At 46.6% G+C, this 14,155-nt stretch overlaps 1 protein-coding gene across 1 annotated transcript in view; it reads left to right on the top strand.

Annotated features, from left to right (window-relative positions):
- Positions 1-14,155, top strand: part of LOC130581694 (cytosolic carboxypeptidase 6-like) — a 137,040-nt gene that overhangs the window by 112,719 nt on the left and 10,166 nt on the right. The gene's annotated exons all lie outside the window — the stretch shown is intronic.

Raw genomic sequence — 14,155 nt, 5'->3', positions numbered from 1 at the left:
AATGAACTGGGCTCTTGGGACAGGAATAGCAGGGCTCTGGAGCCACTGTAGCTCAGCTGAGTTGTCTTCTTCCATCATAAATTCATCTAATRTACATCAGGTTACCGTAAGTGAAAGGGTGTTGGATCTAGACCCCTTTCCATTCTCAGAATTTGCTTGCCAGAATCTCTTCACTCCTTTTTTGTGAGCCTGAATAACTTTCGCCCTTGTTCTCTAGGTTTTTGACTGGATTTACTGGTTAATCCAACGTGAAACTTCTACAAAGCACACTGAAATAAGGAGAAATCTCTCTGTTAGTTTCCCTGGCTTGTAGATCAGGTGTTGCTAAAGCAGATGCTTTAGTCAGAACTAATTAGAGTTTATCTGGATGCATAAAAGAAAAAATTGAAGCATTGAAAGCATTGAAATGCTGAGGTTGTTTCCACTGGAAAGGTCCTACTTTTTATTTTCTCTCCATATTTTAAAAACTAGTTGATRCTAACACATGCTCCTTTTTGGAAACACACAATTTGGAAAACAGAATACACTTAGAGCTGTTTTGATATTAAAAATAAAATGAATAAAAAGCTCCCAGAATTGCAGTCAGCTCAAGTATTTCTTCTGARCAGTCTGGCATGCTCTGACAAATGATCTGCAAACAGAACCACATTTTCTCAACTATATCAGCTCAAAATTACTTTGCCAAGSAGTTCTTGGGTGGTTGCTCAGTTGCTGGCTGTTCTTCATGGGAGCCATGCTTTGACAGGGGATCTGCTCTCCTGTGGTTTGTTTCCTTGTGTGAGGCATCACTCCATGGGTGTGAGAGAGGACCCAGCACTTCGCTTATTCCCTGAAAACAGTGAGGAAGGCACTGTACAGTAAGCACAAATGTAGCTGGAGCAAAGGGATTTATTTYCTCCTAGAAAATCTTTGTGGAAATRTTTTTGATGCTAGWCCCTGSTCTTCTCACYAAACCATGTGTCCATGCTGCCTCCTCTCATGCAAGCATTGGCTTCACCAAGGACAGGCAGRTTCTTACAGACCAAGAGAGGACATGGCTCCTTTTCCTGCYTGTGCTGCCACATTTCCTCGATGGGGTTACAAACATCACATRYTCTTTTGCACTTTGGCTTTAATCTGTGTCAGATGGAGGAGCCMAGCAGCCTTTGAGAGGTTTCTGCTATTGGCAGGTGTTGTTTTATTCGTTGTGGTGACCAGCTCTTTATGCCTCGTAAGTTCTACATTATTTTTTGCTTTAAAGGATGTGCTGCAGCAAATGTTGATTCCTGGCTCAGGACTTGCAGTGGTGCTTGTGTGGTTTTTCCAATGGTTCTCAGTAGGCTTTTCAGGCAACAGGGAGGGGAAATTGGTTCTGAAAAGGCCTGAGCCATGTTTGTCCCGTTCTGTGCCCAAGGAACTTGGGACAATTTAATTTATCTGTTCAGCTCAGGAACAGCTCCTTGCTGCAGGAGCAACACTGCTCCTCCTCCAGGGAGAAAGGGCTCATCCCYTGGTGTATATCTGATAATTCTTTCTCTGGACACTGCCTGGTGACAAAGGTTGTTGGAGTAGGTCAGGCTTGCTCTGAACTGGCTTGGTATTTCTTGCACAGGAATCTTTTGTTCCCATTCTCTGTGGATTTTTTCCTAGACAGGCCAGAAATTCCCTGTCCTTTTTGTGCTTTTTGTGCTCTTTGTCTGCTGGAATAGCTCAGGTGCATTTCTCTGTTAGCTGCTGCAGTCCCTGCAAAGCCATGCATGGAGCAAGGACTGMTCTGAACCATCTTTGGRACCAGAATASTCCCAAAAACACCAACTCCYSCAGCCACTGCCAGACCCTTCCAGTGTGATCCAGCTGCTTTTCCTTCAGGTTTCCAGCATGCTCAAGGTAGACCTGGGAGTCCTATTTTAATACAGTTCAGGATACATGGTTCTGCCTCATTTCCAGCCTCYCTCACCACTTCATTCTCCAGCCTGTTGTCCTTGTCCCCAATTCCTGGTCCCTACAGCCCTGCAGCCCCACTTGCAGATGCTCCTTGCTCCCCTTGCTTGCTTTAAGAAGTTCCCCCCTTTTCCTACCAGCTTGTTTTCACAGGCAGTGTGTTTATTGCCAGCACTTGGACATACATTCAATTATCTTTGAACAATTTCCATTTACTCTGGTTTTGCTCTTTTCCCTTTCAGTTTCACTGAACACTGCCTGTATTTTCTTAGAGCTTTTTCAACCGCAATACAGCCTGTTTCTGTTCTCCCTGCCTTTTTTTCTTTCTTCTTTTTTTTCCTTCCCACATTTTCCATGTTTTCATCAAGCTCCCTCACCAAACTCTGGTGACCATTCCTCCACTGCTGTCCTTTCTGTRCCTTTGCACCAAATTTAACCTCAGTGTGGTAAATGCTTCCTTCACCTGGAAGGAAATCARTGGTACAGGCAGATTGGGGTTTTATCTACTCTCCCCCACCAAGATGTATTTCTTTTTGATGCACAGCAATCTCCCCTTCCCTTGTGGTTTTACTCTTAACCTGGTTTTCCATTAAAACCTGACTTATGCTTTATTTTTATGCACTGTGAGGATGATAAGGGTCATTTCTGCTGTTGTTGAGGTGAAGGTGTTCTCAGGTGTGCAATCTTCCCTGAGAGCATGCCTACAGCTCAGACTTGCTGCTTTCCACTGGTTGTGCTCCCTTCCCTCTTGCTGGTTAAACATAACTGTATTTGGACAAACTCTTTCATAAAATCTCTTTAATTATTGAAATAGAGACATTTGGATTCACTATTCAAAGAAATGGAATACTGCTAGAAGAGAAGGGTTTTGATTGTTCATCTCTGGAATCATCCAGACTGGATGCTCTGTGGCTCTGCTTTGGCAAAACCTTCAGGAGCAGGCAGCTCTCTGTATCACAGAGGTACCCCAGCTATTTTTGGGGAAGCTGGTTTAGGCACAGGAGAAACAGCCTGAGGTGAGCTGTGCAGGGACACGTGGGRCTGGAGTTTGAGTGCTTCTCGTGGTAGTTCAGGTGGCCCTGTCACACACCAYGGGCACTTCTGAGACTGCAGCACAGAGACACCACCCTGTCACACACCAAAGGCATCCTCACCTCCAGAGGGGCTCTCTGTACTGGCATCCCTTGATTTGATCAAATTCTGCTCATCCAGATGGAAGCCTGTGGAGACAGCATGACATTGAGGAAAGAAGATGGCAGAGGGGCCACCATCAGAACAGTGTGAGCTGTGTGAGCTGTCCCCTTCTCGACTCCATCAGCCACAGGCAGTGGTGTGAGCTGTCACAAAGGTGCCTCCTTTAGATACTCTTCTCCCAGCCACCCACCAGCAGTTCCTGGTGAGCACAGCCACCAGACAGAGACCTTTAGCCTTTCCTCCTGGGAGCACCTGGGTATCGCTTACTCCGTGGGCACGGAGCTAATTGAAGGGCGGTTAATGCCATCAAGCATTGGGATGTATTTATATTTTTAACTACATGTAAGYGATTATCAACATTATAAATAATTACAGCCTGCCTCCCAGCCCCTCTGCTCCATTCCACCCTGCTAATTGCAGCGCTTAGATCTCAACGAGCTCATTATGTTTTGTCGATATTCAGCTCTTTGGCTCGCCGGCTTCGGAGGGGCCGGGGGGACGCAAATGGGAGCTAAAGATTGGAAATGCCAAGCTCCCAGGGATTCGAGTCAGCCATCATCGCCGCTTCATCTCCATGCACGATTTATTCAGYGCTCCACCTTCCCTAATAAATTATAGATCCCTCAAAGGGAAGCTTTGCCGAGGGACGGGCGATCGCCTGGCTCACAGGGGAGCCCGTTCTGTGCGGAATTGAGCATCTTTGACATCTGCTCTTGGCAGGATTGGATCCCTCCTGCCCTTCCCCTCCGCCCGTCTCTCCCACCCCTTTTGGGAAGCATTAACCTTTTCACTGTGATGTATGCGAAAGGGCGACAGTCAGCAGTGGCAGTTCCTAATGGATTCCGTTTGTCTGCTTGTTTGTTTGTCTCAAGTGCCTGCGATGCTGTCCAGACCTCCTGGAAAAGCGAGCCCAGAGCGCAACCAAGGTTTTAATTAGCAGCAAAAGGCAGAGAGGCTTTTAAAGAGGAACGGTGGATTCAGAAGTCAAGAGCAGATGAATGTGGGACARGGGATTTGGGATTCAGTGCAGCTGAAGATGGTGGTGCCCTTAAAGAGGGGCTGAATTTTCAATCTCAGGGCAGAGTGGTGAATGGTGAGCTGGTAGAGTGATTTTGGGGATTTTGTGCCACTTACTCTTCYKYCTGGAAATGCAAAAGGRKCAGAGGCTTGTCATAATTGCCTTAYTAAGGATGGAGAAAAAACCTGGTGGAGAGGGTTCCTACACAGAAAGGAGCTGAGTTATAGGGCAACCTTTTGCTGACCCCTCCATCCTCAAAAAGGTTCAGCTCTCCTTTCTCCTGTCCTCAAAGCTATTTTCCTAATTCTGTCTTAAGATGGAGATGCCACAGACTCTCCAGGAGGTATTTTTCTAGAGCTTCACTGGCCTTATCACTGGAAAACTTCCCGTTAAATCTAATCTTAATCTGTTTTATTATAAATTAAGGACATTACTTCTTGTCCCACCACCAGCAGATGCTGAAAAGTTTATTCTGTTCTACAGAAGCCTTTCACTTATTTTCACACCATCCATCTCACTAATCGGTGGCACAAAGACCAGAGATCTTTTCAGCTTTTCTTCCTTGAACTTTCTGTACTTCTGATCAGCCTTTTTTTAAGCCCTTGAAGTATCCAGACAATGAAGCTGAAATTAAAACAACTTTGGGGGTTTTGTGGYACTACAGCAGCCAAATGCTGCTTCCCACAAGAGTCTGGGCTGCAGCTGGGAGCTCATCTGTGCAGCTTTGCAGTGACCGGAGCTCACTGAAGAGTTGGTCCCAGCCCTCTGCTCCAGGGTCACAGCTGCAGAAAACATCCTTTGGCACCCATGGGTGAATGAATATTCCCCTGTGGTTCCATGTGAACACCAGAGTCAGGAGTGGCTCTGAGGAGAGGAGATCTCTCCAGCTCTCACAGAGTTTGGTGCTGCTGTGACACCTGAGCTGGGGATYAGTGAGACTCACCAGGGTGATACTGGAAATATATAGAGGCAAAAAGTGATCCTGAAATTATTTCTTGTTAGTAATGTGGAGACAGAGATAGGCAGCATGAGCAGAGAGGGAGACTGTGCCAACAACAAAATAGGATGTGGTATGAAAACATGAAGGTTTAATAGGAAAAGAGTCGTATAAAATAATTCAACCAGAGTAATACAAAATAATTTAACCAGAGGCTGCTAATTAAATTACAGTCACGAGCTTGTTGTTATAAAAGCCCTTTTCACCCAGGATGGCAGTGGCCACCAGCCAATGTTCAATTCCCTCACAAGAACTTGCTCTGGGATGCCCCTTTTAAAACTCAAGGGCCACTCCTACACTGTACAGCAGGACACTGCCAGCTGTTCCAGGCAAGCTGCTTGTTGTGACAGTGACAGGAGTTGGTGGATCTGAAGTTTGGCAATGGCTCATTCCCACCAGAGGAACATGGGGAACAAACAGGCAGTGGAGAAAGGGAGAGCTGCAGACCCTTGCAGCATCTTTCCCTGGACACAGCCCTTCCCCAGGGGACATGATGGAGGAAAACAACCCAGCTTGGGTGAGCAGCTTTTCAGAAGGGCTTTGTGACAGCAGTCAGAGGAGTGTTATTTGTGGCAGGGACTATATATAACTTTATTTGTGTGTGTGTGTAGATGAAATATATATATATATATATATATATATATGCCTGCATAGTGCCTTATCGCTGCATTCCAGCTTGAGTGCAAAACACAAAGGAAAAATCAAACGGTTTAGAAAAAGCTAAATTTATCTGGGAATGGGAATTATATTAGCAAAGAGGCAATTAATTTGGGGGTGGTGGGGATTACAGTAATATTTTACTTCTTCCMTACAAAGACAAAAATAGCATTAGTTTCTCTACCTACCAGTAATAGCTCTAATCCTCTTCTTACCTGGACTGCCCACCTATGGTGAGTGTGACTGATGTGGGCACAGCTTTGGCCCCACTCCTGTGTGTCCCTGCTTTGGGGGGAAGCTCTGCTGGTGCAGAGAGCCTGAGTGTGGGATGGGCCCTTGAGTCTGAGTGAGTGATGAGGCAGAAGTGAGATCTTGGCATCCACAGGCTGATACCCCTTCCTTTCAATATTGCTGCACTGAGCTCTGGTTGTCCTCTCATCACTGCCACCACTCCCAAAACACCCCAAGGCCCCTTCAGCATCAATGCTTGTCGTGCTCTGGAGCCTCTGTGCTCCCCCAGCCCAGGCTGGTCTGTGCAGAGCGGGCTGGAGCCCTCCAGGCACAGCTCCCATCCCAAATCCCTGGATTTCCTTTGTGCCCTGTCTGCTTTGTCCAGGCACAGCTCCCATCCCAAATGCCTGGATCTCCTTCGTGCCCTGTCTGCTTTGTCCAGGCACAGCTCCCATCCCAAATCCCTGGATCTCCTTTGTGCCCTGTCTNTGTCTGCTTTGTCCAGGAACAGCTCCCATCCCAAATCCCTGGATCTCCTTTGTGCCCAGACAGCCCTGGAAGAGCAGCAGTCCCAGCAGAGCCCTGGGTGCCTGCCTTGCTCTGAATCAATACTTGCAGATACTGGAGATAACTCAGGGAGAGAAWTACATTAACGTAGACAAAGAAACAAAGACAATGATATTTTTTGGCCCCCTCTTCTTCTTTCTTCCCTTCTCCCACAGAATAAAATTCTCTTTTCTTCTCCCCCATGCCCTCATCTCTATGATCTGCACTTAGCACAGCTCCAGACTCCTGAATTATTTCACAGTTTTCAATAAGGCATTAAATCTTTTTTAAAAACTGCTTGTTTTAATTGAAAAAAAATTTCAATCAATCAATTCACCCCTTTTCTACCCTCTTGCCTTCCTCCCCTCCCCCAAACAGACCCATTTGCAGTAAATAATCTGTAGCCAGACTTTCTGCTCTAAAGAAATAAATAATTCTGAATTTGCTGAATCCCGCCTGATCTCCCAGCTTTAAATCACTGCACTTTGTACTGAGCTCAGCTGAAATGCTGAACACACTGAAGCATGACTATTACTTGGAGACTGCAAGTGTTTTTAAAGGCACAGCCTCAGAGGCCATGGTCCTTCTTCCTCCCAGGACAGTCTGAGAGTGGAGCTAAGCCCATTCCTGAGGATAAGTGGTCCCTTCCCTGTATTTTGCCCACTACAAATTCAGATATTGCCTTGTCTTGACTTAACAAAGACCTGGCCGAATGCAGAATAAATCCAGTGTATCTTTGAGCCAGTTCTTAAGAGGCATCTTGACTGAGACCATCTAACAGCCACTGGACTGAGCTCTTTTTTTGCTGGGTGACCTCAGGTAGGTTTTGAGAGGTCATCTCCATCTGCTCAGGCACTGGGGAACAGATATTCATGCTCCCAAATACAAATAATTCCACTTGGGCACAGAAGAACCTGTGGTATCCCAGCCAGGGACGGCAGCCCCTAAAATCACAAGTCCTGCAATCACTGTCAGCATTCTTCAATTCTCTTTATCTTTACTCAAAAATTTCAAAACCAGCCATRTGCAGGCTTCTTCCACAAGGGAACCCAATCCTCATGTTTCTTAGYTCCTCATATTTCTTAGTCAATCTCACTTCTTAATTTCTTCTTTTTAGGATTGCTCTTGTCAAAGCTATTGACCGTGCCCYGTCTGACAATGGGAGCTGCAGCTGAAGAGGGAAAATGCAGCACACAACAGATCACTGATGCCTGGGTGTGATTTATGCAACCCACGAGCTTCCAGCAATTTAGAGATGAGAAATGGTTTATCCACACCTTGGTGTGTCGAAACACTCTTTCTACCATTTATCTTGAAACCGATTTTGTTTGGGTGGTAGTGGATGTTGTGCCCAAAGCCGTGGGTGGAATGTCTAATGGGAACTTCCAGACACTGAACTGAGCTGAGATGTGAGGGACTGAGAGCATCCCCAAAGAGTTCATCTTATGATTTTCCAGTGTATTTTGAGGGATTTAATTACAATGGGAAGGTATTGTAYTGTTCTTGCATTTCYRACCAAGCTGAAAACAACTGTTAAGRTTTTATTTTTCATGCTGCTTTTCCCCCGCGCATTTGAGAACATCCATCAGTGATAGAAGAAGGTTGTGAATGCTGGATTTTCACTTGGAAATKTCTTCCCCTGTCCTCATCCCTTTTCAGTACATCAGAGAGAATCAGCTCTGTAATTTTCATTGACTGTGTAAAGAGCTGAGGTCAGCTAATCCACAAGGGCTCCTTCCCAGAGCTGGCAAGGAACCAGAATTAAACAATAGCAAAGATCAGAAACGTTAAAATCACAAAAGAGACTCATCCTATGTTTTCCTGCTACTCTTATTAAAGATCCATCAGACATTAAYGTGAGACCAGTAAATCCAGGCCCAAATTAATTTTGGGATAGTTTGATAGAAGCTGTTACAACCAGGTTTTAAATGCACAATTTTAACAGTATACCGATTTACAGAGCAATCCTGATGCAATATTTTCATGAACTAAAATATGCTAGTGCTGAAATTCATTCTTTCAGGTTTCTTCTTTTTCAGCTGTGAGCTTGGCTCTGACCTCTGTCCCTCGGAAAACCTCATCAGAGGTCAGCAATGCCAAGATATTTAATAAACCRTTCTCTCTGGTCATTTTATAGCTTAGGCTGGTGCTCCTCCTCAGTTCTGCTGGTCCTCCATGCCCTGGCTCCTGTGCAGCACCTTCACCTCTTTGCCTGCTGCCCATGTTGAGTTTTTGGGTGGGATCCACCCRTTTCAGTTCATCTCACGAGGACAAAAGCTGATATTGCAATGATTTCATGGCAGACTCAGCGTGGTCCTTGAGCACAGTCCCTCCGGCAGAGATAAAGCAGAGCTCTCCAAGATACCTGCTCTCCAATCTCCTCTTTCAGAGCAGGAGTGAAAATTACAGGGCTCTGATTACTCAGCGAGAAGAGCGCACAACTCCCATCTTCGTAATTTCTTCCACCACAATCAAGCGTTTCAGGAAAAGGGCCTGAAAGCCTGAAATAGTCAGTCAGGGATCTTTCCGCCTGGCTCCTTCCCTGATGACACACAAGAGGAATAAAAATGAAGGCTCTTCATTGCTGTTACCTTTTGCTGCTAAAGGTGTCTGTCCCATCTGGGATCGGGAGCTGAGGCTTTGGGAGTGGAAATGCTCTCCTCAGGGRAAGTCCCTTTGCTATTCCCAGGCTGGCAGCGTTCAGGGCATTTACAGATTTCAAGGCTGGATTTCCAGAGTGACCTGCCAAGTCCCCAGGAATTCCCACRCTGAGCCTGGTTCCTACACTGGAGCTATGGAAAGCCTGATCCCCTCCCCACACTCCCATTTTAAGAGCTTCCTCCTTTGATAATGATTTTGAGCTCTGTACCAGCCATGCTAGACGCTGGTAATCTTTTTTCCTTGGGGTGAGTCCTGGAGAAGGATGCATCATGTCAAATTTAACACTGTACCATATCAAATGCTGGTGAAAAGCCTTGGAATAGCTCCTTTCCCCACCCTCCTTCACCACCAAATCTCTGCATTGCCCCAATCACACTTGGCTTGGAGTGACCCCACTATGAGATGAGATTGGGGCAGCATCTTGATCAGATGTTTATTGGAGAGCAGTGTCAGCACTACRAAACAAAATAAGTGAGTAACTGGTGAGAACAGCTCTGCTAAAATAGAGGACTAGCTCAGACCAGCCTGGGCATGATATAACATGGTGCTTTAAAGCCCTGTAAKGCCATTTTCCTTTGGAACTCTTGCTCAAGTCAGGAAGGGGTTTGATCCATTGATGGAAGCTGTTATAAACAGACGAGAAAACCTCATCCATATTTCTCTTGAGATTGTATGAAGCTGACAGTATGCTCACTGACCACAGTCATCTGGGACTCTCACACACAAAATAACCCTCTTTTCATAAATAACAGGATGGTTGTTGTGGTGGACTGAGATTTGCTGTAAAATTCAGTTGTGTCAAACAAAGAGCTTCTTCTGGTTTTTAATTTGAGCTATTAAAAAGATTCATCTTTCTCTTTGTTCTCATTTTCCTTGCCCTCTTTCTTCCTTTCCATTTTTTTCCCCTTCCTCTCTGTCTGTCTTTAGGATAACTTAAAGCTGTTTGTCTGAAACAAAAGACTTGTGTGGGTCTGGTGGTGGTGCCTTCCGGATTGAATGGTCACATTTCAAATCCTCCTTAGGACTAAAGTTGGATGAATTCCATGAGCTAATAACCCAGTGCAGTGTTTCAAATTGATGGAGGTGCCGTCCTCTAGATGAGACATAAAACCAGAGATCCAATCTGCTTGGCAGAGACCCCACAGGACTTATCAAAGATGAGTGGGGGCTGCTAACTGTTTTGCCCTTGTCAAATCCTTACCTCCATCACGGCTTCTCTTCCCGTTCCAAAGCAATGACACTGGACCTTATGAAAATGAGATGGTGGATTTGAAGGAGCCATCCTTTTTCTAATTATTTAAAGCAGTTTGCAGTGTCTGGCAGAAGGAGGAAAGAGAGATAATCCACTCACTTGAAAGTGGAATGACCCTGAATTTCAAAAAGCAAAACAAAAGCGAGCGAATGGTGCCACCATGCTCTGCAGCAGTGACATTATTAAAGGATCAGTGAGCTATTAAAGCAGCAACATTTAGTACCTCCCCTAATGACTTGTACTGCTAACTGGTTTCCAAATTGAGATTTTTATTGCCTCCATGCACAGACAGAACAAGGCTCTGTCTGCGCTTCCAGAGGCTCGAGTTTAAGCAGACTGCTCACAATAGGCTCAATGACTCGTGTCAGCTGAAAACTCCTAATGGCTGATGAGAGTCYCCACTCCTCTCTCCTCCTTTCTTACCAGGGCTGGAAGATTCAAGCTGTGGGGCATGGAAGGGATCATAAACATGTGGGATTTTGCAGAGAGCCCAGCACGATTCTTGARCTTCCTAACATCTGTGGAATTTGGCAGAGCTGCACATGAACAGACTGCCCTGAAATGTCCCCAAATCTGCTGGTGCCATTCGCAGAGTGAATGCTGTGAGAAGGGCATTTCCAGGGGGACACTGGTAGAAATACAGAGCATGGAGGAGGAAGAGAATTGAGAGGGASCTGCAGATGCCAGTGAAGGTGAAGATACACCCAGCTGTTTCCACCAAGGCTCTCCCAAACTGATTTTGGTTGTCTCATTTGAGCTGTGCTCCTATGATGGGAATAGTTGGGAAGTGACCTTCTGTCAAGTGCAATGAAGCTCACAAGGGAGTTCCTGTGGGCACACAGCACGTGGGCTTGCAGAAGGGGAGCTGGTTAAAAACCAACCAACTGACCAAACCATCCAGCAAAAGCGAGTTCTGGCTGCAGGAGCTGTTATTTACRGGCTCAGGATACACTGTAAGCCAAAGCAGAGTTGGAGCTTTCCATGCACCAGAGATAAATGCAAATGTTATTGCTTTAATTTGTTTTTCTCCACCGGTTCTGCACACACGTGCTGCCGCCGCTCACTGAGGGAGTCACACCAGCTCTGCCCAGGCTGGACAGGCATAGGGAGAGGCTGAGGCTGCTGCTCCTGGTTTTATGTATCARGTGCCTGATTTCCATGGCAGAAACCACTCATCCTTTGCAGAAGTGACAGGCAGAGCAGAGGGGGCAGGATGGCTGCAGAGGCTTGTATTGGAACATGCACATTTTTTACCCCACGCTGGTTTGAGTCTCTTTCCATCAATGCTGACTTCAAGTTATTCCCAYTTTGTGACTTTTCAGTGGATTCTTGTGGCACTGCATTTCCAGCCCTTCACACTCTCCATCTATCTGTCCATGCTCTGCAAATTGCAAACCTTTCTTGGCAATCTTAGCAAACAGGTCTTTGTGTGGGTTCATACAAAATGCGTTCAGAACTGTGGGGAAATGGGGTGAAGTGGCCTGAGAGGCCCTTCTGTGATTCCTTATCCAAAATTCATGCAGGACCAGTTACAACTAAACCATTTCTGTCTGCTGTGGGTTTAACCTGCTCTTGAAGACCTCTGGTCTGGAGATTTCCAGCTGTGCTAAGGCAAGTTATTCCAGTGGTTAGCTGTCCTTAGCCCCATAAAGCTGCTCCTGAGACCTGAGCTCAGCAGTGGAACTGGATTCCTGTGGGTTGGGGTTAAAGCAGAGTTGTAGGCAGGAGCTGGTGGAGAACTTCCTTGGCTGCACCCACGCTCATCCAAGGGCTTCCTCCCCCAGGACAGCAGGTCAGGTGTGCAAACAAAAGCAATGCAGAGAGACAAGGGAAAGGGCAGCAGGGCYGCTTCTGACAGAGGAACTTTCTGAGAGTGGCACCGACAAAATATCCTAGAGACTTTACTACGTCCAATTACCACTTTGTGTCTTTAAAGTGACGAGCAAATGAAAGAAACTACAAGATCAAGCCACGTTAGTCTTCTCAATCCCTTAAGTGCCTGACTGCCCTCTCCCCTTCTTTCTCGCTTCCTCASACTGCTCTGAACTCCTAACCTTCGCCACCGCTTTGAGTCCACATCCGCAGCAGCCAAACTCCCCCCAGCCATCCCCAAATTCCAATAACAACCACAAAATGCTGTCAGAGCAACACTGCCCTCCCTCGAATCGCTCAGCTTTAGGCCATSTCCAGCTCGGTGAGTTTTCCTGCAGCACTTAGGGCTGGCAGTGCTGGCTGGCAGCGAGGGGAGCCTGCTGGGCAGTGCCATGGCCGGAGAACAGCCGGGAACAGCAGCTGCTGCTCCGCCGTGCTGCTGGCCAGGAGAGCACAGACAGCATTKGGATCACACTGAGCACCTCAGGATAGACCCTCAGACAGAACAGACAGATCCACAGAACCGTCCCCAGGCACAGCAGTGGGGACTGGAAGAGCAGGGCAAGATCATTGGAGAGATGCAGAGCCAGGAGCCATCCTCAGCCACCAGAGCCGAGTGCTGAATTTTTGCACAAATACAGACTGTCACATCTGTTCAACCTTCCTCACAAATAAATAAATAAATGGTAAAGAGATCTCACCGTGATGCCTGAACCTGATGCCTCATGCTCACTTGTTTTGATGTGTCTAATGTAAGTGGGCGGGCAATAAAAGCTTCATTTAGGAGGCAGAGCCTTCACCGGCGCTGCTGGAAGCCCCTGGGACACGGCACTTCTGGAATTTTCCTCTGACARAAACATCAGCAGATAACTATTGATAACACAGAACATGCACACAAAACACAAACCCAGCAATGGTTTATCTTCCTGGACTGCTGGGTGTGGGGTGCAAAGGCCTCTTTTGGCTCCCCAGGCTCTGTACCCACCTCAGCACTGCTGCAATGCTCCTCACCACAACCATCAAGGCTGTGCCCTGGAGAACCACGAGTGGGCACCAGTTCAAAATAGGCAAATAAAGGAATTTTCAGCCCCCACAGTACAGCTGTGTATAATGACATCCACTGTTTGTCTCCCAGGACATCACCCTGTAGAWGATAAGGAGATGCTGCTCTGTAACAGGCAGGCTTAATGCTGACTTTTCACATGAGCAGCAGATTCAGCCCATGGACATATTGTCTGGGATGTTGTTTATCAGTGAAATCCACAGGTTTTTCAACTTCTTGGTAAGCAGCTGAGTCTTCAGGAAGGTCTGTTTCCTGTGCCTGTGAGGTCTCCTGGCAGCTTTGATGTGCCTAATGCTGAGTTCAGGGGTCAGCTAAAGGAGAAGTCGTGGCTGGTGAGGAGACAAAACACGCCAGAGTTACTGCTGAACTCGTTAAGATAACCTGCAGTCCTTTCAGCTCTGTGCTAAAATCACCATTKCGGGTCCTGAATACAACAGGGAAAGAGCAATGGGTTCTCCCTTGACACGGTGGGGGTCAGAGCTGAAGGTGTGCAGGGCTGCAGCTTTAATCCCAACCTTCAGCACACTGGCCCATGGAAGCTTCACCCCATGGTATATCTGACCTTGTTTCCTGGATACAAGCACAGGAAMACGGCCTGTATCCAAGCATTTTAAAGTCATTATTTTCCCTGAATGTGGAAATTGGAAGGCCCCTTTCGTCTGGTGTATTATTTCATGAGAAGCACAGGAATCTGCAGCCAGGCGTGGGGGGAAAGGGAGATTGTTTCCTCCTGTCTGTGGTTTT

This window comes from Malurus melanocephalus, unplaced genomic scaffold (assembly GCF_030028575.1).
Source record: "Malurus melanocephalus ecotype Western Australia unplaced genomic scaffold, MMel_1.1 scaffold_427, whole genome shotgun sequence".
Lineage (NCBI taxonomy): Eukaryota > Metazoa > Chordata > Aves > Passeriformes > Maluridae > Malurus > Malurus melanocephalus.
Note: the sequence above shows the minus strand (reverse complement) of the source record. Positions and strands in the feature narration are given on the sequence as shown.